Source organism: Halichoerus grypus, chromosome 7 (assembly GCF_964656455.1).
Source record: "Halichoerus grypus chromosome 7, mHalGry1.hap1.1, whole genome shotgun sequence".
NCBI lineage: Eukaryota > Metazoa > Chordata > Mammalia > Carnivora > Phocidae > Halichoerus > Halichoerus grypus.
The window spans coordinates 24,232,096-24,252,549 of NC_135718.1; the positions used below are offsets into that span (position 1 = coordinate 24,232,096).

The window sequence follows — 20,454 nt, forward strand, 5'->3', positions numbered from 1 at the left end:
AGATAAACAAACAAGTTGGTAAAGGACATAGTCAGATGATGGTGAGTGCTATGGAGGGGGGGTGGGTAATTAAAGAAAAGGAGAAGATAAAGGAGCCTAGGAATGCCCTCTATGAAAAACTGGCTCTCCTGCAAAACCTTGAATGAGGCGAGAGGTTAAGTCATGTGGCTATCTGAGTAATCAACATTACAGGCCGGGGGAGCAGCGAATGCAAAGATCCTGAGGCAGGAGCACCCCCGGCATATTCAAGAAAGAGCAAGGAGACCAATGAAGCTAGAGCAGAGAGGAGCAGGAGATGAGGTCAGGGAGTTATTGGGAGACTTAGATATTGCTGGAACCTGTGAACCATTATAAGGACTCCAGTTCTTTCTGAGTGAGATGCGGGCCTGCTGGAGGATTTTAATAGAGGGTGCTTCTTTTAACGGGATCACTCTGGTTGCTGTGTCGAGAAAGGCAGGAAGGGGACAAAAGTGAATTAGGATCCTGTTGTAAATCATCCAGGTGAACCATGGTGTGTGTTAGAGCAGAGCAACAGCACAGGAAAAGGGACATGAGGGACATGATGTTTATATATATTGAAGGTAGGGTCAGGCAGAAGAGCTGACAAATTGGCTATGGGGTATGAATGAAAGAGAAGAATTGAGGACGACCCTCAGAGTTCAGGACTAAGCAGTGGGAAGCACAGAGTTGCCATTTTATGAGATGAAGACTATAGAAGAAGGAGATTTGGAGGAAAGATTAGAAGTTGAGCTTTGAACATGAAGTTTGAGGTGCCTAAGAGAATTCAAATGGAGAAGTCCAATAGTCAGCTGAATAAATGAGTCTGGAGTTGAGGGAAGAGAATCTAGGACAGAAATATCCGTTTGGGAATTGTCTATAATTAGATGGTATTTAAAGACACAAGACTAGATTAGATCACCAGGAGACAGAGTTCGAATGGAGTAAAGACATGAGGATTGAAAGCTGGGGTGTTCCAATATCCAGAGGTCAGGAGAGTGAGAAAGAGAAAACCAGCATGTGTTCAGACCTTTCAAAATTGGCACACTGGGTATTTGTGTCCTGCATGAATGCTCACCAAGTGGTATTTACTACAGGGCAGACTCTCAGTAATCAAATGAATAAGATGGCCTTCAGTTGAGGCCAGTAAGCCCCTTTCCCCAGATCCCCAGTGTTTGCTCTGTGGACTCCTCTGTGGCAAAGATGGACGCTTTGCCTGGGCCTGACATGGATTTCCTCTCGCCAAGATGACGTGGATATTCCCACGGCTACATTCTCCACCTGCCAACATCAGAAACCAAGGCTGAGCCTTGCTAGGGCACCTGGTGGTTGATTACATCGCACCCTTCCCATCACACACACAGAGCAATTTCTTCTCTGCAATTGCTTTCCCCACCTGCAGTGCTTATGCTAGAATCAAAATCTTTCCATTTCAGAAGCCCTATTCACTGTCATGGTATCCCACACAACATTACTTCCAACAAAGGAACTCATTTCACAGCAAATGAAGTGCAGTAATGGGCACATCCCCGGAATTCACTGGTCTTACCACAAACTTCATCACCCAGAAGCAGCTGGCCAGGTACAATGGTTGAATGGACTTTCAAAGATTCAGTGACAACCCTAGCTGGGAGCCAACACTGCGAAGTTGTGGTGTTGTCTTCCATGATGTGCATTTGACCAATACATGGTCAAAATACAACAGTCTGAGAATCAAGGGGCAAACATGGTGGTGGGCCTCTCATTATGGTCCCCAGTAAGCCATCACACAGTATCTTCTTCATGTCCCCACAACTTTTGGCTCTGTTGAGAGAGAACTCTTGGTTCCTAAGGAGGGAATTGTCAAAAAGGAGACAAAGCCCCTGATCCACTGAACTGGAAGCAGAAACTAATATCCATCTATTTTGAGCCTTCCATGCTACCACTGAAAAGAAGAAAAAGAGGGGTTATTTAAGAATAGGGGATAGAGAGGCACTTGGGTGGCTCAGTCAGTTAAGCATCTGCCTTTGGTTCAGGTCATGATCCCAGAGTCCTCGGGATTGAGACAGCCCCGTGTCAGGCTCCCAGCTCAGTGGGAAGCCTGCTTCTCCCTCTGCCCCTACCCACACTCATGCACGCGCGTGCTCTCTCCCTAATAAATCAATAAAAGCTTTAAAAAAAAAAAAAAGAATGGGGATAGAAATGGATGCTCACAGTAGCCAAAGAGGGGGGATTGTTCTGTGTACTCCCCGTTCTCTTTCCTGCCTATGTATTATGGGTAACTGGGACCCTGAGAATTGTATTTCTAAGCCTCTTCTGTCATGTGGCTTCCAGTTTGACCCAATGGGGGAGGTGGCATACTAGCAGGGACCAGCAGAAAAGAGAAAAGCTACTCTCTTCCCCCTTCTGTTTTGCAGTCACACACAGCAGGAGCCCGGGATGGGGACAGACTCCTTGTAGGGGCCTGTAAAGTTTTCTGTAGTCACCAATCTTTAAGCCACTCTACCTTTCTCTTCCTCACTCCTCCAGCCTTGTAAACAATTCCTGCCTTCAGTGTCTTCCCTTAGAAATCCTGGAGTCAGAGACTCTCACAGACACAGAATGGTCTGCAACGTGAAAGAACCCAGGAGAGTGTGTGCACTGGGAGCCAAGTAAAGAAAGCGTTTCAAGGGGGAAGGAGGGATCAGCTGTGTGAAGTGCCGCTGACACTTCATAGATGAGGAACGGACCAGTGGATTTCGCTAATGGATGACTGCAGAGACCTCCAAAATCACGTTTACTTAATTTCTGATCTTCACCCCTCTTCCACCCTTACCCCAGAACGACCCCTCTAAAGCAGAGAACCAGTCCTGTGACCGACTGCCAAATAATCTCCACGGGCTTTGCACTGCCTTTAAAATCAAATCCAAATTCCTCAGCACAGCACAGAAGGTCTTTCTCCACCTGGCCCCTCTTGACATGTTAACCTCTTTCTAGAGCCACTTTCCCAAATGACATCTAAATTCTAGCCACACCAGAATCCCCATTTTCCTCCCTGTTCCCTGCTCCCAGGCTTTGGCGCAAGCTCTCTTCTCTCCTTGAAAGTCCTTCCCCCACTCTTTACCTGCCAATCTCCTTCTGGTTCCTCAAGGCCCAGCTCAAGCGTCATCAACACTCTGATGTCTCACCTGTCCTCTAAGACAGAATGGATTCCCCCTCAGTCCATGTTCCCCTAACTTGTTGCACATACTTCCAATGATGTACTCGCCAGATTATATTGTAATTTTCTATTTGCATATGTATATCCACCATTAGGCTTTGTGCTCCTTCAGGACAAGGACCCTGCTTTACTCGTTATTACGCTGTAAGAGTATTATTATGCTGTGCCTTGACATGGTGCCTATAACCAACAGAGATACAAAACATTCACTGCATTGGAACTGTTGCCATAGGTGTTCAAAGGAGGAGAGGAGTCTGGAGTGGGGTAATCAAGGTCCTCAGAGAGGAAGAGAGGTATAAGTGCAGATCTTAAGAAATGGGAGGAAAATGGAAACTTCCTGCCTTCTCTCTGGAGTATTTTGTAAACTCCTTCAAGGGTGTCTTTTCTTTAAATAACCTAGTCTGCCAGAAGGGAGAATTCAAGGTGGTTTAGGAGAGAACTTCATCAATGTCCACAAGAGGGTAAGAGAAAGGAGACACAGGGGCAAGAAGGGAAGATAGTGAAAACAATCTTCTAAATATGACTGTATTAAGTTTTCAAGAGCTGTTATTCTGTAGGGACTTCTAGAAAAGACAAAGGTATATGCCTATACCTGATGAGATGTAGGTTAATGAAAATACTAGATCTAAGCACAAAAGCATGACTTGGATCAAGTAGAGTAGCTTAGACAAGAACAGAACAAATACAGAAAAAGCAGAGATGGGACACGAATATATATTGAGCACCTACTAAGTGCCTAGCACTGTGCTTGGTGCTCTATGTGCATTACACAGATAAGGGAAATAATCACAGTGAAACATAGATACCATTATCCACATTGTCCAAATGAGGAAACTGTCCAGGTCAGCGCCCAACACAGGTTTGTCTATTCCCGCATGATCCAAGTAAGGGATAAGAGATTCAAAAATTAACAAGCATTAGTCATCCCTATTTAAAACAGGGCTATTATTAAGAAAGTACTTTGCAGAATTTGGTTGCTGAATAAGGTAAGTGACAGATCAAGGAAATGGAAATATAGTGTTGTTGAAACAAGGAGCTTGTGAAAAATGGCTATTGAATAGAAGGGGGTTGTTCTGGTTTTGTATAACGAGTCATTAAAAATTAATTAAAAATCCATTCACTCTCATTCCCTAAGGGACTGTGAAAATGAGAGAGACAGCCGTCTCCTGGAAATGATTTAGGTAAGCATGCAGCCCAGTAAGAGGGGTGGGGCCAAATGACCCCAGAATTCCCTGCCAATGTCTATATTCCATGACGATATTCACCAGAACTAGAGTTCATTAGCTCAAGGTCTGCCATTAACTAGGAGTCTGAGTTCAGACCTTTCTATGTGCCCATCACCCCCTCCATCCAAACACCAACAGCTCCCCCTGAGGAGGAGGCTGAGGACAGGAACAGATGTGAGCAGATGAAAGATGAAATGCTGGCTCCAAAGTGAAGCTTTCAGAGATAATCATCAACATAAAGGAAAAGGTAAGAAATTTATTTCCTTGGGAAAGAAGCAAAAGCTCTAAACCAGTCTTGGTGTGGGATCCATGCTCTGCCACTTACTCTCTGTGTGGTCCTTAGAGAAGAGGCTGAGCCTCTGGCGCCTCAGTGTCCTCATCTGGAAAATGAAGCCAATATCATTTCTTTCACTAGATTGTTTTGAGAATTAGATGAAAGGTATCTTCTGCCAGGTACACAGAAAGCCCTCAGCATGCATGAGGTCACTTCCATCCTGGTTTGTTTCTGAGCAAACCAGGTCATTTGCCACCAGAGTAGGAAAATGCCATGTCCCGAGAGGGAGCATGTCACTTTTTTAGTGATGACAACTTGAAGCTTACAAAATAAAGGGCAACCTCACCAGGTCTCTCACTGATGTAGAGATGAAAGCCCAGAGCATTCCCTGAGTGCTGGTGTTTGCTTTATGTGGACACGCATTGACAGCCTCAGCAATGGAAAGATCACAGGTCCATCAAGTCCATTTTGCCTGGTGTGTGATCCTATCCACTTGTCTCTTTTCATTTCAGGGTCTGTCTCTGCCGGTCCCGCCTGCAGGCGCATGCACTCCCCCTTCCTTCTGCTACTTCTGTCAGGGGCATCATCCCCTCTTGGTCTCAGAGGCTGAAAGAGCTCTCAGGCAAACCATTTTAGCTGCTGATCCCAGTGGATTTTCTGGGGATCAGCAATTCCCCAGATTGGAAGTAGCTACCAGCCCGAGGTGCTTCAAATGAGACCAAGAACAGGGACTCAACTAGATTGTAAGATGCCTCAGGGCAAATGGGACAGCTATAGCGTCAGCACCTGAGAGAGTTCCTGGAACCCTCCCACCCCCATTCCGGGTACACAATGGTGGAGCATATGATCAATCACCCAATCCATGATCTGGCATTTATCACAACTTGTCTCCTATCCAACCCTACAAATTACTCTCTCATGGGCTTTGCACTGTGCTAAATATTGTGAGAGATGGAAAGACAAGAGATACAAAGTTCCTGACCTAAGGCACTTTCAGGGCAGGAAGAGAGATTAATATTTATACAACTACCTTTGGTGAAAATTGGAAATGGTCTGACTTAACACCAGGCTGGACACATTCTACCTAATGTTTCATGTGAGTCTCGCAGTAACCCTGCAAGGTTGACATATAATTGTAATAAGTGATTTCCAAACTGGGATGAACTAGAGGATTACCCTCCATGAAAATTTTTAGAAGAGGTGATATTTGAGCTGGCTTATTTTAGTAGATACATTGTATCAGTCTCTTACTCTTTCTGCCTTCCTCTTTCCTATTTAAGGATCCTTCTGATTACATTGCATCCAGCCAGATAACTCCAAGATAATCTCTTTATCTTCAGCTCAGCTGATTACAACCTTATTTCCATTTATGCTGTCTTAATTCCCCTGCATCATGTAACCTAACATAGTCACAAGCTCCAGGCATTAGTAGATGGACATCTTTGGGAGGTCACTACTCTGCCTACCACTCCAGGGTAAAGAGTTTCTACTCTACTCAGCAAATAGCACAGAGATGTCTAAGTGCTTGAGCAGGTGAATGATTTGTTGACACCCATATTCTAGAAACAAAATTGTCCAGAATATGAAGAGTGGATTAGTGAAGAGGAAAAACAGGGAGGCCAGTGAAAAGGATGCTGCAATAGTTGAAACCTAAGAGATAAAAGATCTGAACAGAGGCAATGACAATGGGAAAGAAAAGAAGGAGAAAAAAAAAAAAAACTATGAAAATTGTTGCTAAGAATTGCAAATGGGGCACAATAGAAAAGAATGGAGTCAAAGATGCCTCAGAGGTCTCCCAGAAGTTAGTGTGCTTCATTGTAATTTGAAGGTGTGCACTTGAATCCAGCTCCAACACTTATAAGAGGACCATCTTGCATGCCTCCATAACCTAACACCCATTTCATGCCCCAGGTTGGTTGTATGAGTTTCCAACCTAATTACCTGAATCTATGCATCCTCCCTTTCTTTGGATACATGCTCATGGCCAAAGTTCTTCCTCCACCCACTCTTGCTCTTGTCCCTCTACCTAAGAGATGGATGGTCATGTTTGTTATTGCCTGACCAACTGCCTGAACTTCTAAGAATTTCTCTCCCGAGATGAACATTTCTTGGCCTCACCCATGTATCTGGTCACCTCTTGAGCACATTCACAAACCACATGCTTGGATCTCACTTGTGGGTTGCCCAGATTCCCATGTTCTTCCTGAGTTGATTTTGTTCTAGATCCTGACCCAGAATGGCTGAGAATTGGGCCATGGCAGCCACATCTAAGACATAACAGATGAAGGGCTGCCCCATTCATGTGGTAGGGAGTGGGGAGGGGGAATAGATTTTAATCTGTTCAAGCTCTTAGACAAGCGCTTAGTCAGTGTCCAGAGGTCTGTACCATATATCCTAGCAAAAGGACCATCCATTCAAGCAAGAGAGTGCTCATAAATCCCAGACATTCTAATGTAAAGGTAGAGAATATTGAGTGTGTAATCAGGACCACACCATACCTAGAGAACTGCTCCCCTCTGGTCTTTTGTAGTTGCCAGCATTCCCCTAGCAGCGAAACCAATGCTCCCACTAGAAAGTTATCTGGATTGCCTAAAATAACACAAGCCTAGACTTTGTCTCCATATAACTCCTTGGAAAGGAGCAGAACCTCCAGCGGCTGATGGTGGATGATTTAAGAGCCGTCTCTCATGTAGCCTAGGACACAATAACAAAGAACACATAATTTATTTGTATTGATCCACCAGCACACATTTGATCATATCTCCTTATCCTTCCTTTTGCTAAGAATCCATGGCCACAGTCCTGAGAAATTTATCTTTTGTAAAATATCTCTGTAAAAAATAAGTTCCTCACATATCTTAGCTACAGCAAAAGAGTCCAGCCAGGAAGACTTGCCAAGGAAAAGGGGAAAGGGAGCCGGCAGCCCTTCTTATATACTGACTCTGGTCTAAACAATCTCCCTCCATGATATGAAGCAGAAAAGTGTGCATGGGAACTGAAGCCTCAGTTTTCAGATAGGGACTGTCAGATACAGAAACAGAAACTGGGGACAGATCAGATTCCTGCTCTAGAGGAATAAAGAGCACAGAGGAGCTGGTCAGATTCTGAGACAAAGAGAAGAAATAGAATATGTGCTGCCGAAGCGAGCACACAAAGAGAAGAAATAGAAAGTGGGGAACAGAAATAAGTTTGGACCTCATGACAGACCGAGATGGCATTAAAATGCCCAGGTGTTCACTACTGTTTCCATTTAACCTTGAATGAATAACCTTCTTGTATTGAGCATCTACTATGTACTTGGCTCTGCTCCAGAAGCTAGAATAGGTTAGACATAGGTTCTTCTCTCCAGAGATTCTCAATCTAACTGCGGCGGGGGGGGGGGGGGGGGGGGTCAGACAGATAAACAAATATTTAATGTGATTTCTGAACTAACAAGGGTTCTTAACTGCACTAACTCAAGGACTCTGGTGACACTTATAATCCCAAGGTGTAGAGTCCAGAACAGAACAGAAAACAGTGGAGAAGAAGAAATGGCTTTGCATTTTCACAAGGCTGATCAACGGGTCGGCACAGGGACTTTAAACCTGATGTGCTGAACGTGCTGACTGATCACGCAGAACAGAGCCATTGGCTTTGAAACAGCTGTATCCCTTAGTGTCCCACAAAGATGTGGTAGTAACAGGATCCCCACCTTTAGCCTGTTTAGTGGCCCTTGGCATTAAGGAGACTGATCTAGAAGACCCCAAAAGGAACATAAACCCTCCCTTCTGTCATATATTCTCCACTCCCTGTTTCTCTCTGCCTGCCAGAATCCCCCCACCCACTCTTCAAGTATCAGCTCAAGCCTGCCACCCCTGGCAGAATCATCCATTACCCCAGTCCACACGCATCTCTCCATCTGTGGCCAAGTTATTTCTCACTATATCCCATCTCACATGCTTATCTCACAACTTGACCTTGACACTCCTTCCATTGAGTGGTGGAGTTCCTATCCCTCCCTTTGAAAGTGGACAGATCTTTGTTACCGCCCCAACCAATAGCAGGTGGGGAAGTGGTACTAAGTGACTTCCAAGGCTATATTGTGTGCCCTTGGGATTGTCAATCTCAGGTCCAAATGCCACACATGAGGAAGCACAACCCAGCCCACAACAGGACAGACCACATGCAGGGGCCACAGTGTTGCAGCCCACAGCCCAGCTGAGGACCCAGCCAAGAGGAAGCATCAGTCACCGGACATGAGGGAAGACAGTCTCCGCTGACTACAGCCCCAGCCAACGAGTCAGTCTCGGCTTTGACTCATTCAGCTGAGGCTCCAGACATTGCATACCTCATGCCCTATCAAACTCCTTGACCCACAAAGAATCCAAGAACATAATAAAATGTTCTTCTTTTGCATCACCAAGTTTTGGAGGGGTTTGTTATGCAGAAAAGTTACCTAGAACACCATCCAAAAAACACATGCAGCATTTAAGGCAGACAGTCATTAGGCATATGGAATTATGTTTATAATGATTTGATTCATGAAGCCTTAACCTCCACAGGTGGAATGTATACTCCTTGAAAGAACGCATTAGGACTTCACAGGCATCTTCCTGCGGGTGTCCTAAATACCACATGCCCTGCAGAGTATTCATCAAGGAACCCCTCTGACCTACACCCTCCTTGAGGAATGCCACATCCCAAAGACAGCACGATCATCCCCTCAGCTGTCCAAGCCAAACATCCAGGAATCCTGCTATATTCCCCCCCACACCACATACAACCCCACCCTACTCTTCCGCCCCTGATGTTCATCTCCCACCCTTCTATGCAGGCCCACCCTTCCTCCCCAAGTTTCAAACCCCCATCCTCTCTCATGAGCACTATTGCAACTGCCTCCTTCTGGTCTCCCTGCCTCTAGTCCACAAGCCTCTGTTCTGCAAAGGGCCAGGCTGCCTTCCTAACATCCAAATACGATACGCCATTCTCAAACTCCTCCCTGACTCCCTACTGCCTCCAGGGTAGAATCTACAGTGACTGCCAAGGCACAAGGGCCTTGTCCACCTGGCCCTGACCCAGATCTCTATGTCTCTATCCTTATTTCCTGTCACCAGCCCTTCCCCTTGGGTTCTATTTTCTGGGTTACTCATCTGAACCAAAGAACAGAGAACCTGATTTGAGTGACTTTTTTCAATTCTCCTCACAATGATGCATAACCAGAGCATTCAGGCTTAATTTATTCATTCTCATATTCTCTGTCTCTCTCTCTCTCTGTCTCTGTCTTTTCTCTTGGCTGATGATCTTGTAGAAGCCTCTCTAGAGTCTAGAGCTGTGCTTTCCAATGCCATACCCATTAGCTACACATGCCTATTTAAATTTAAATAATTAAATAAATAAATAAAATTAAGTAAATAAAAATTAATAACTCAGTTCCTCAGTCACACTAGTCACATTCCACACACTCAGCAGTCACATGTGGCTGGCGACTAACATGCTGGACACAGCAGATCACAGAACACTTCTATCCTTGCACAAAATTCTGTTGAATAGTGCTGATCCCAAGATTCTCAACTAAGAGTTATTCTTGAAATATAGTTCCCTATTTTATCACCGAAAAGGCAGACTTTAAATCCCCATTACTTGTGTAGTGGAGAGCTAGCTTCTCCGTGCTGCCCAGAATCCTTGCCCTCTCCTTCTGGGAACAATATCCCTTTGGGGAACCAGTTTCTCCCCATGATGAGCCATATGGTTCAGGTGGCATGAACCACAGAACTGACCCTATCCTCAGCTTGAGGAGCTGGCTGTATTTATCCCAAGCCAATCATCCACCCCAGCCCTATGGTATAGTGATGGGTTCAGGGAAAAACGTGTTACCAAAATGGAATCAATGACAACCAAGATGAGTCTTGCTGGGGCTTCTGGGAAATCGAAGCATCCCCTTCCTTCCTCAGGAAACATCAGAAGAGACCAATGTCTTCTAAATAATATGGACTGAGGGTGTGAGTTCTAGGATACTCTGACCATTTTGCTATCTTGAAAGGAGAGCCTGAAGTTGCTGAGGGAACACAATGTGGAACCTGAGGGTGCAGTCAACACTGCATAAACCAGACTAGAAATACTACAGGAATGTAAGCTCTTGATGATAGCATTTGAGCTGCTGGAGCAAGCCTGACCTGAAGCTACTAACCTCTAGTCTTTTACGTCAAATCAGCCAATAAATTCTTTCTGTCTCAGTTCATCCGTGTTCTTAACTGTTACACCTGAGCTACTCCAGCCACCCTCTAGGCCTTGGGTCAAAGTCAGCTCCTCCACAAGGCCTACCCTGACTTCTCCGGACAGACTGCCACTCCTTCTTTGATACGACCTGGATGCATCCTAGCATTACAGCAACTTCTTACTGAATTGGGATGTTAATATTTTTTATCTTCTTATGACCCTGTGGAATCCTTGACAGCAAGTTTTGAGCCTCTTGATCTTTCTTACAAAGTAGTAAATAAGCAAACACAACCCTACCTGATACATACTAGATTCTTCTAAGTATCTGTTAATAAGTAAATATTTATAGGATAAATAGTAGCCAATTGATAAATTTCAGTTAATAACAGTAATGGTAGTAGGACTACAAGTCAACATCCACCTCCACTACCTCATTTCACCCTCAGAGCAATCCTGTGAAATGTCCCAACCATTATTCCCTTTTCTTTTAGCGATCAACCAGAGTCTTGGGAAGATTATGTAACTAAGCAAAGTCCCACGACACATAAATGACAGCACTTGTTATATTCGAACTAAAAAATGTGGCTGTTCCCTCCCAGTGTTTCATATCCCACCTCCCCCCTGATTAAGGGTATCAACGAATTCAGCAATTTCGGCATCACGGCAGCTTGGTGTATACTAAATTCTCTGCTGGCTAAGCCTCTGTAACGTTAAGTTCAAAGTCACCCAAACAAAATCTTCAAGATGGAACCACAAACTCAACCTCAAGCCAACTGCTTCTTCTAAGCTCAGTGGTTAAGGAGGACACAGGAAACTGCAGGTCGGGCATGATGGCGGCCGCACGAGTGAGGTCAGCTCCCTGGGAGCAAGGACCTTGACACCTCCTTCTACAGTCTCCTCCCACCTCTCTGCTTTCCTGACACCCAGGCCCCACTTCCACAGTTTGAGTCACACTTCACTTTCAGTTTCTGCCTCCAGGCCACCTACCTGCCAGGGCTTGGATGGCAGGCTCTAGTTTTTCTTCTAAAATTGGAACTTTGACTCAAAAGAGTAGGTTCCGTGTGGGTCACAGGTGATCTGGGGAAAGGGAAGGAACACACAACCCCATCTCCCACCACCCAGGACATGAAGGGTCCAGGTAGACAGTATGGGGTACGCTTCTACTCCATACAGTTAAGCCCAGAATTATAGGAGAGGGATCATTCAACCAACCAGCACGTACCCAGTACCTAAAATATGGGGTGCCTGGGTGGCTCAGTCATTAAGCATCTGCCTTCAGCTTAGGTCATGATCCCAGGGTCCTGGGATCGAGCCCTGCATCGGGCTCCCTGCTCAGTGGGGAGCCTGCTTCTCCCTCTCCCACTCCCCCTGCTTGTGTTCCCTCTGTGTCTCTCTCTGACAAATAAATAAATAAAATCTTAAAAAAAAAATCATTTAAAAAAAATAATAATAAAATAAAATAAAAAATAAAATAAAATGTGCCAAGGGCTTCTCGGGTATTGTGGACATATGAGGGGTTAGATGGAGCACCTACTGAGATAGGTAAGTGAGGGGGAGGCTGAGGGCAGGAGGATATGGTGGGGTAGGGTCAGAGAGAGAAAGTGAGATGGAGATACAGTTGTATATAGTGTGTGTGTGTGTGTGTGTGTGTGTGTACATATATACAACATACACATGCAACAGGTAAGAACCTCTCTAAGTGTGGTTCGTGGAATACAGGAATCAGACTCATTTAAGGAATTTATTAAAAAATGTAGATTCTAGTTCCTCCCCTTCGTGCACTGAAAGCTGAGCCCAGAGGTGGTCTGCCCTCCGAAACTGCACTGGGCCCACCAGCTGTTCAAGACCCCTGTTCCCGAGAGACCAGAATCATCTGCGGGAACCTCCAGAGGAGGCCGGATGGCGCAACCGCCTCCTGGAAAGCTAGGTTTACTTCCACAACTCCGGCGACTCCAGCTAATCAAGAACTCCACGAGCAGTCCCTCCAGGAGTATTGTCTGCAGAGAGGTGGCAGGGGGCACAGGACACACAGGACTAGGGCTAAGGTAACAGGAGCCACAGAGCATCTGCTGATGACTCCCAGATGTTTATTCCCAGCTGACCCAGAACAAGAATGAACCCCCACTTTAAGGGCCTTTTGCAATGAGATCTCTGGGTCAGCAGGAGCCCAGCTTCCTTTTTACTTATGAGCATCACTCGAATTCTCCAGTAGCCTCTGATGACCCCAGCCCCGAGCAGCATGAGGTACAGCATGAATAACATCGCATCCAAGGTGGGACACCCAGCTGCCTGGTACAGCATGATACAGACACCGGGGCCTACAGGCCACCACGGACAGGACATTCTTGTGCAAGGCCTGCGTAGGAGAGCCCCCACTGGGTGCTGAGGGCGGCGGGGCTCCAGGCACGTGGGAAATTCTTAGCAAACCTTTGTTGGCTGGATGCATGCAAGAACAAAGCAACCTTTTAAAAAAAGGAAAGAGCAAAGCACCTCTGAGCTCCTGGGGTATATCCCAGTGTATATACTATTTAACAGAGAAATGCCCTAGAGACTAAATGTCTAGTAGTTAAAGCCCAAATCCTGAAAGCAAACAGCCCTGAATTCACATTCCAACACCACTTCCTATGTGGTCCCCCCAAAAGCCCCTCTCTCTACCTCTGTCCACAGGCACCCTGACCTCACAAGCCCACAGTAAGAAACAAAAAAGAAAACCATCTATCAAGAACTCAGTGGCTGGCACATAGAAAGAAACTGGGCAACATTAGCTGGTATTAGAATTAGCTCTGGAAGGTTCCACTTCTCTTAAAAGATAGAGAGAAGGATGAGAGGTAAGTGGCAGGAGGTGGAAAGTAGAGAGGCCACTCTAAGTAGTACCAATCTGATGGTCCCAACAACCCCCCAAAACCAGGTTCTGTTTTCCCCAGCATGCAGCTGTGGAAGCTCAGGCTCAGAGAGGCCAAGAAACCTCCATGAGTCACACAGTGCAGAGCTAGGATTCAAGTCCAGTTGGACCTCAAAGCCTCACTCTTTCCTCAACACAAGGTGATTTATAAAAGCCTCTGGTGGGTCTGGAAGGTGACCGAGCAGAAGTCAATCCCTTCCTGGCCCATGGGCACAGCTAAGAATCCACTAAGCTCACAAACTTCCTGCACACGGGACCTGGGACAGGTATCATGAGTGTAATGTGGAAATTCGCTGGGAAGGAAAGGACAAATAAAAGAGAAACAATTAGCAAAGTGATGCAGCTCAGTTCTATTCTTACTTATACAGGAAAGGATAACACCTGGGTCTAAGACCCAAAGCTGTGCTTGTAGGTACCAGAGCAAGGATATCTGAAAGCAAAAGACAGGTAGTTTATCCATGAAGAAACATAGAGTGAACCAAGGCGGGACAACTACCCGGCGGCCCAACTTCAATAGAATATAGAAGAGCAAATTAACTCCTTTCTGAAATGCCAGGATGCAATTTGAATTAGTGAAAATTAATTCTGAAGTTATGAAGTCTAAAGAAACAAGTATCCTCTCTACTGTATGCTGGCCCAGGCCTACCAGGGAATATTCTAGCAGAATGACAAAGCTATTTATGCCCATTACTCTGCTAATTTCACTTTGGGTAATATACTTTTATATTCCAAAGAAATCATTCAAAAGTAGAAAAGAAAAAAGCTATTTGTATGGAAATGTTCCTAACATTGCCATCCCTCACTGGGGGGGGGGGGGGGAGAGGGGGGGGCCAATTAAAGAACCTAAATACCCAACAGCACAGACATATTCGAGCAACTAATAGGGTATTCTATGATGGATCCCACATTGTTCCTACAAATTGAACACTGAAGCTACATGCCTATATTAATACAGGGGGAAAATGTAGAAACATACTTAAGTCACAAATTAGAGCAAAGAGTATGCTGATGCTTATTATAGCTACATATAAATATGTATATCCACTGAGAAACCTGTTTGGTATTAATGAGATTATATTCTTTGAAGTTATATACATAATGAAAAACTGTTTTTGTTTTAGGTATTGACTTAGCCTAAGGGCCTACCTTTTAAAAAGTATGTCTGTTTAATATGTAATTGTAGCAATGCAAATATATACGCCTTTATATACAGTCATAAATGACAATTAAGAGAGAATAATATTTTTAAATGAATGATCATGACGAATCTACTTTGTATATCAATTCCAAATCTTTAATTATTTATATTTAAATGTATCCAAGAATGTTATGTTACAGGATCCCCAACGGCTGACTTTCACATTGTTCTTCACTACTGTGGCTGGCCATTATTAATCGCTGTGTGGTTTACATGACGTATCAGCAATCATCCTGCACATACATCCTTCTTCTGCTAATACTATTTGTCTGTCCTGCCTCTTCCTTGAGTCTGCAAGCTTTTTGAAAATAGGGACTGTGTCTTCCCATTTCTTCCAAGTGTATCCACAGAGAGCATCTTTGAACTTATCATTCACAGACTGGGGCTCAATTAGGATTTAATGATGAAGATAAAGAGAAAAGGAAAAATAATTATCAACCATATTTACAAGATATAATAATGCTGAAAGACTAAAAATAGGAGCTAGGTATGAATAATTAACTTGCTGTGTTTTATTTTGGCAAAGGTCTTGGAGCAAATGAAATATTCTCCATATTCACTAATTGATACGTCGGATCTACTATGGGTGCTAGTGATACCAAGATGAATTAAACCCGGTCCCGTGCTTCCCCCAGAGTATTTCACATTTAGTGAGTTACATAGAGGAACATACAGTAGCCATATAAAAAGAGTGCTTTTGATGGGCGTCAGCATGAAGTGCCGTCAGTAAAGAGAAGGCTCTCTCGGCAGGCTTCCGGGAGGAGGACTCATCCCTGAGTTGAGTCCTAAGAGGATGAAGCCATAAGGAGACAGTGGTTGGTGGAGGAACAGGAAGGGGGCTGCATTCCAGGCAAAGGGAACAATATCTACAAAGACAGAGGCATGACGATCAGGAACAGCAAGAAGATCCCACACACAGGATTTGAGTGAGGGACAGCTGAGCCTGGGTCACCATCAAAGCCTAGCTTTGGAAGAGGGTCTCCCTCAATTACTTTGGGTGGCGTGTGTCCTTGGAATGGGAAAGGAGGGCAGGAAGATGGGAGGGAAGAAACAGAAAAGGCCAGAGACACCTATCACTGCAGGTCGCGTCTGAACACCGGCTCCAATATAAAAGGAAAGCTAGTTTCGCTTCCTCAACACGCCTTGAGACTCCAAACACCACCACTCCCACTGCAATGAGTGACTAGCAACTTGGAAGCTATTCAGACGAGAGAGATTCTAGCAGAATGTTACGTGATTGAGAGAGAACACAGACCGATTTCTACTTGGTAAATTGCAAAGTTACTCCGGAATAGGGCGAGAAAAAAATCATAATTTTTCCTAAACTACTCATAGAAACCTCCCCCCAAAAAAATTTAACTCGCCCAGATAAACTTTATCAATGAAAGAATTATTTTTTCCTGCTTGAAGAAACAGGTTTTACAATGTCTAAAATGTGGACAATGATAGAAGGAAAATGGTCTCTTTTTTTCCTCAACAAACCCATGAAAACGTTGTCGTCCTGGTTCCAAATTTTGTTTCATGGCGGAGATGGATTATTTCCCTTTAACAATTCTTTGCCAGCCCGAAGGGTCTTCAGTGGAATATTCTCATTTGGGCCATCAGTGCCACCCACCCACAGAGAGAGACCAAGGGGTAGAGGAAGGACCAATCTAATGTGCCCAACCTTGAAGAAAAGAAAGCCTCCCTGCTCTGAGGGTGTGTACTATGCTCACACCCAGTCATACGGGAAATGAGCTGATGCGGCCACAGAAACGGAGTATCTCAGGTTCAATCATTCCACAAATCACGCTCACACCCATCAAAGGCACTCTCTTTATATTGCTACTTTTATGTTGCAGCGACTGAGCCAGGGATGTATATTACTATATATGCTCCACAGTGTGTGTATGTGTATATATATATATTAGTGCATAACTAAGCTGTCCCCGTTCTCAGGGAGTATTAAATCTGTAATAAAAATGACACTTGTAGACTAAACAAAGAAATGAATGTATAATTACAAATTACAATGAAGTTTTCTGAATTAAAAAAAAAATAGTAAAGGGGATATCTGCCACATCCAGAGCTCAGAACTGCCCTTTCTAAATAGGGAACGGATCATGAGAAGTAGCTGGAGGCTTAAAGAACTAGAGGAAAAAAAAAAATCACAGCCTGCACAAGGAACAGTAGTGGTGGAGGCCCTCAGGCTGAAAAGACCTTGGCACATTTATGAAACCAAAGGAAAGTCAGCGGGGCTGGAGGGTGGCAGATCAAAGTGAGATGAAACTGGGAAGGGGTCGTGAAGCAGGCAGGAGCCTTGTAGAACATGAAAACAAAAAGTCTCCTAAGGATGATTCTGGAGCTCAAGACCAGCTGCCGGTGTCCTGGAGTTAGGGGTGGAGGCAAACCATGGCACTAGAGAAAAGAAAGAGGTGGGTTCTTCCTCCTGTTGCTTAAAAAAAAAAAAAAAAGACTTAAAATTCAGATTCCCACCACCCACCTGTAACACTTTCATCAACAGGGAAATGGAGGTGAAACTGGCCCACATTTCCTCCCAACAGCCAGCTACTCTGGCTATCCTTTGGGAGGCTCTGCATGTTCCTCCTTCCCAGCTCAGACTCCTGGGGAGCAGCACAGCATAACCCTGTTATGTCCTCCCCCAGCCCTGCCACAGGGCACCCACCGGCCCCAGCTTCGCCGAGACCACCTGACAGGAAGAATCTGGTTCTGGCCTGAATGGCCTCTGCTGGGAGCCGGGACGCTCAGGCCCCAGTCTCTCCCATCCTTACGCACTCGGGGCCCCATATTCATGACTCCCTGGAGTATTTCAACCTTGTGTGTTGTTATTAGTTAAGAAAACAAAACTTTTTATTTTTGGAATCATGAGCCAGGAGTGGAGATGGAAAACAGAAAGGAAATCATATTTGAGTAGAAGAGGTTTTGTTTAGTTGCTATTTTAACTGAGATAATACAACAAAATCTAGGTCACACTTTTGTTTACTGTTTTAAGTAAATTAATAAAAGAATCCTATAGCAAACAAAATCCTGGAAGAGGTGGGGACTGAGCTTGGGCTAGGATGCACCACCTTCCCCAGCCTAGCACAGATCTGCAGGATGAGAAGTCTCCACTCGCCCTCATCTAACCCTTGAGGCTGCTACCAGATTCATCTGTTCTGACGCACACCTCTCAGGCAGGCAAATTCCTTGTTCTCAAAGTATCAATCGCTTCCCTACCTACCATCTAAGGCCTGTAGCCCTCTGTCTAGAATGCAAGGCCCTCTGAGGTCTAGCTCTGCCATCACCTCCCCGTACTACTCCCCTAATTGAACCTCTGTTCTCCATGGACTCCTGGCTTCTGAGCCCCCTCCACCTCTAACTCTTTCTTCCCTGTTCCACAAGGCTCATCCTCAAGCCCAGTCCCTCTGTCTCTCCAGGGTCCTGGTGACTAGAACAGAGAGGATGAATCTAGGTGAATGTGTGGCTCTACCACTTTAAGCTCGGTGACTTTGGGCAAGTCACTTAACCTCTGTAATAAGCCTCAGTTTCTTCCTCTGTAAACCAAGTAGGAGGCCCCTGCCTTTCAGGCAATTGTGAGCAGGAAATGAAGCAAGGCGCGATTCTTCCTTTGTGTCTCCCTCTCTTCTCAGAAGCCAGCCTCCACTGCCCCAGATGGACTCTTTCCCCGTGCATGCGCACCGCTATAATAACCATCCCATGTTGGTGATGACTGTTTGAGGTCTGACCCCAGGAAGCTGGGGCATCTCTGTGTTCCCAGGAAAGGAGCAAATAAAGGAATGTGCCAAACACCTGGCCCAGCCCCTAGCACACAAAATGTACCTTTGCCCTTCTTATATGGGATTTTAATATGTCGTCTTGTGTTGGAATTATTGTGCGCATGTCTTATGTCTTTCACTGCATTTTAAGTTCCTTGGAGTGATGGACAGGTCTCAGTCATTTTTTTAAATTTATTTTTTAAATTCACGTCTAGTAAAACTTACTTATTTTTGGTGCACAGTTCTTTGAGTTTTGACAAATGCATCAAGTTGTATAATGACCCATCTTCAATTTTTAGTTCTCTCTACCTATTTTCTCTCTCTATAAATGTGTACCGGAGAAGTGAACAGAAACTGAAGGAAGGAAACGATAGACAAATACTTGCTGGGAAAGTTTACACGACGTCCACCCAGAGAGTTCTTGAACCACGGCAAATCCAGAGGCTGAGACCGTAGCTGCTCCCCCACCTTTCTACAAAGCAATCCCTTAATATCGATCCAAAATCTTTTAAAAAAATACTTGTAGCCTCTGGCCTAGTACATCCATTTCTAGGACAACGTCTGGACAAAACAATCAGATGCCCACAATGGTTTAGGTACCAGGAAGGACACAACAGCATTGTTTATAACAGCAAACTACCAGAAACAACATAAACACCAACAATCAAGGAAAGGTTAATTCTGGTACTTCCAGATGACGAGGTAAAATCGTATGCTCACAGGGGCGCCTGGGTGGCTCAGTCATTAAGCGGCTGCCTTCGGCTCAGGTCATGATCCTGGGGTCCTGGGATCGAGCCCCGCATCGGGCTCCCTGCTCGGCAGGAAGCCTCCTTCTCCCTCTTCCCCTCCCCCTGCTTGTGTTCCCTCTCTCACTGTGTCTCTCTCTGTCAAATAAATAAATAAAATCTTTAAAAAAAATCATATGCTCACATTCTTATTTTAAAGTATTGAATATAATGTATAATTGTGCCATGTCAAGTGTAAAATGCAATTTATAAAACACGATATATAATACTAACAAATGTTTTTAACTACATATGCATATATGTATATTCTGCATAAAGACAATGTTAAACAAAATTTTTTTATCTAAAGTAGTAACCTAATTTTACAAAATAAATGTTCATGTATGTTCATATAACACATCAGTGCATGATCGTGTATTTTTATTTTCATTACGTGTTTTTATATTTTCTAATTTCTTACAATAGAAACCCCTATTTCTTTTACAATCAGAAATGTTATAAAAATAGAGGCCTTTTTCTGCCTTAAAACTCTCATAACCTTTATTTCATCTCTAGATGATTCAGTGGTGGCTAAATTTTCACATTCAAGATGTGGCATATGGCTCTGCTTGCATGAGAATGTGCTTTCTGTCTGAAGCCTGTTCAGAAATAAGCCAGCCCACTGGTGGGTGACACATTTCCTGCACCCCCCACCGGAAGCAGACCCCGTGCCAGGGGGCCGAGGCTGCCACGGCGGTGACATCAGGGGAACGTCAGATAAAGGACATTGGGACACGCGGATCGGCTTCGCCTTCACCACGAACAGGTACCTGACTGCCCTGAGCCTCAAGGGCTGAGGCCATGCTTCCTTCCCTTCTGCATCCCCAGCAGCTCGCAGCGTGGCCAGTCCACACAACAGACAGCCACAAAACACCTGTTAGAGGAGGGTGGGTGAGATGTGAGTAAGAGCTGGAAGGTGGAAGAGGGAAGAGGTGCTCTGAAAG

General features: G+C 44.8%; 1 protein-coding gene across 1 annotated transcript in view; it reads right to left on the reverse strand.

Moving 5' to 3' along the window:
• Positions 1–20,454, reverse strand: part of SORCS3 (sortilin related VPS10 domain containing receptor 3) — a 578,941-nt gene that overhangs the window by 413,766 nt on the left and 144,721 nt on the right. The gene's annotated exons all lie outside the window — the stretch shown is intronic.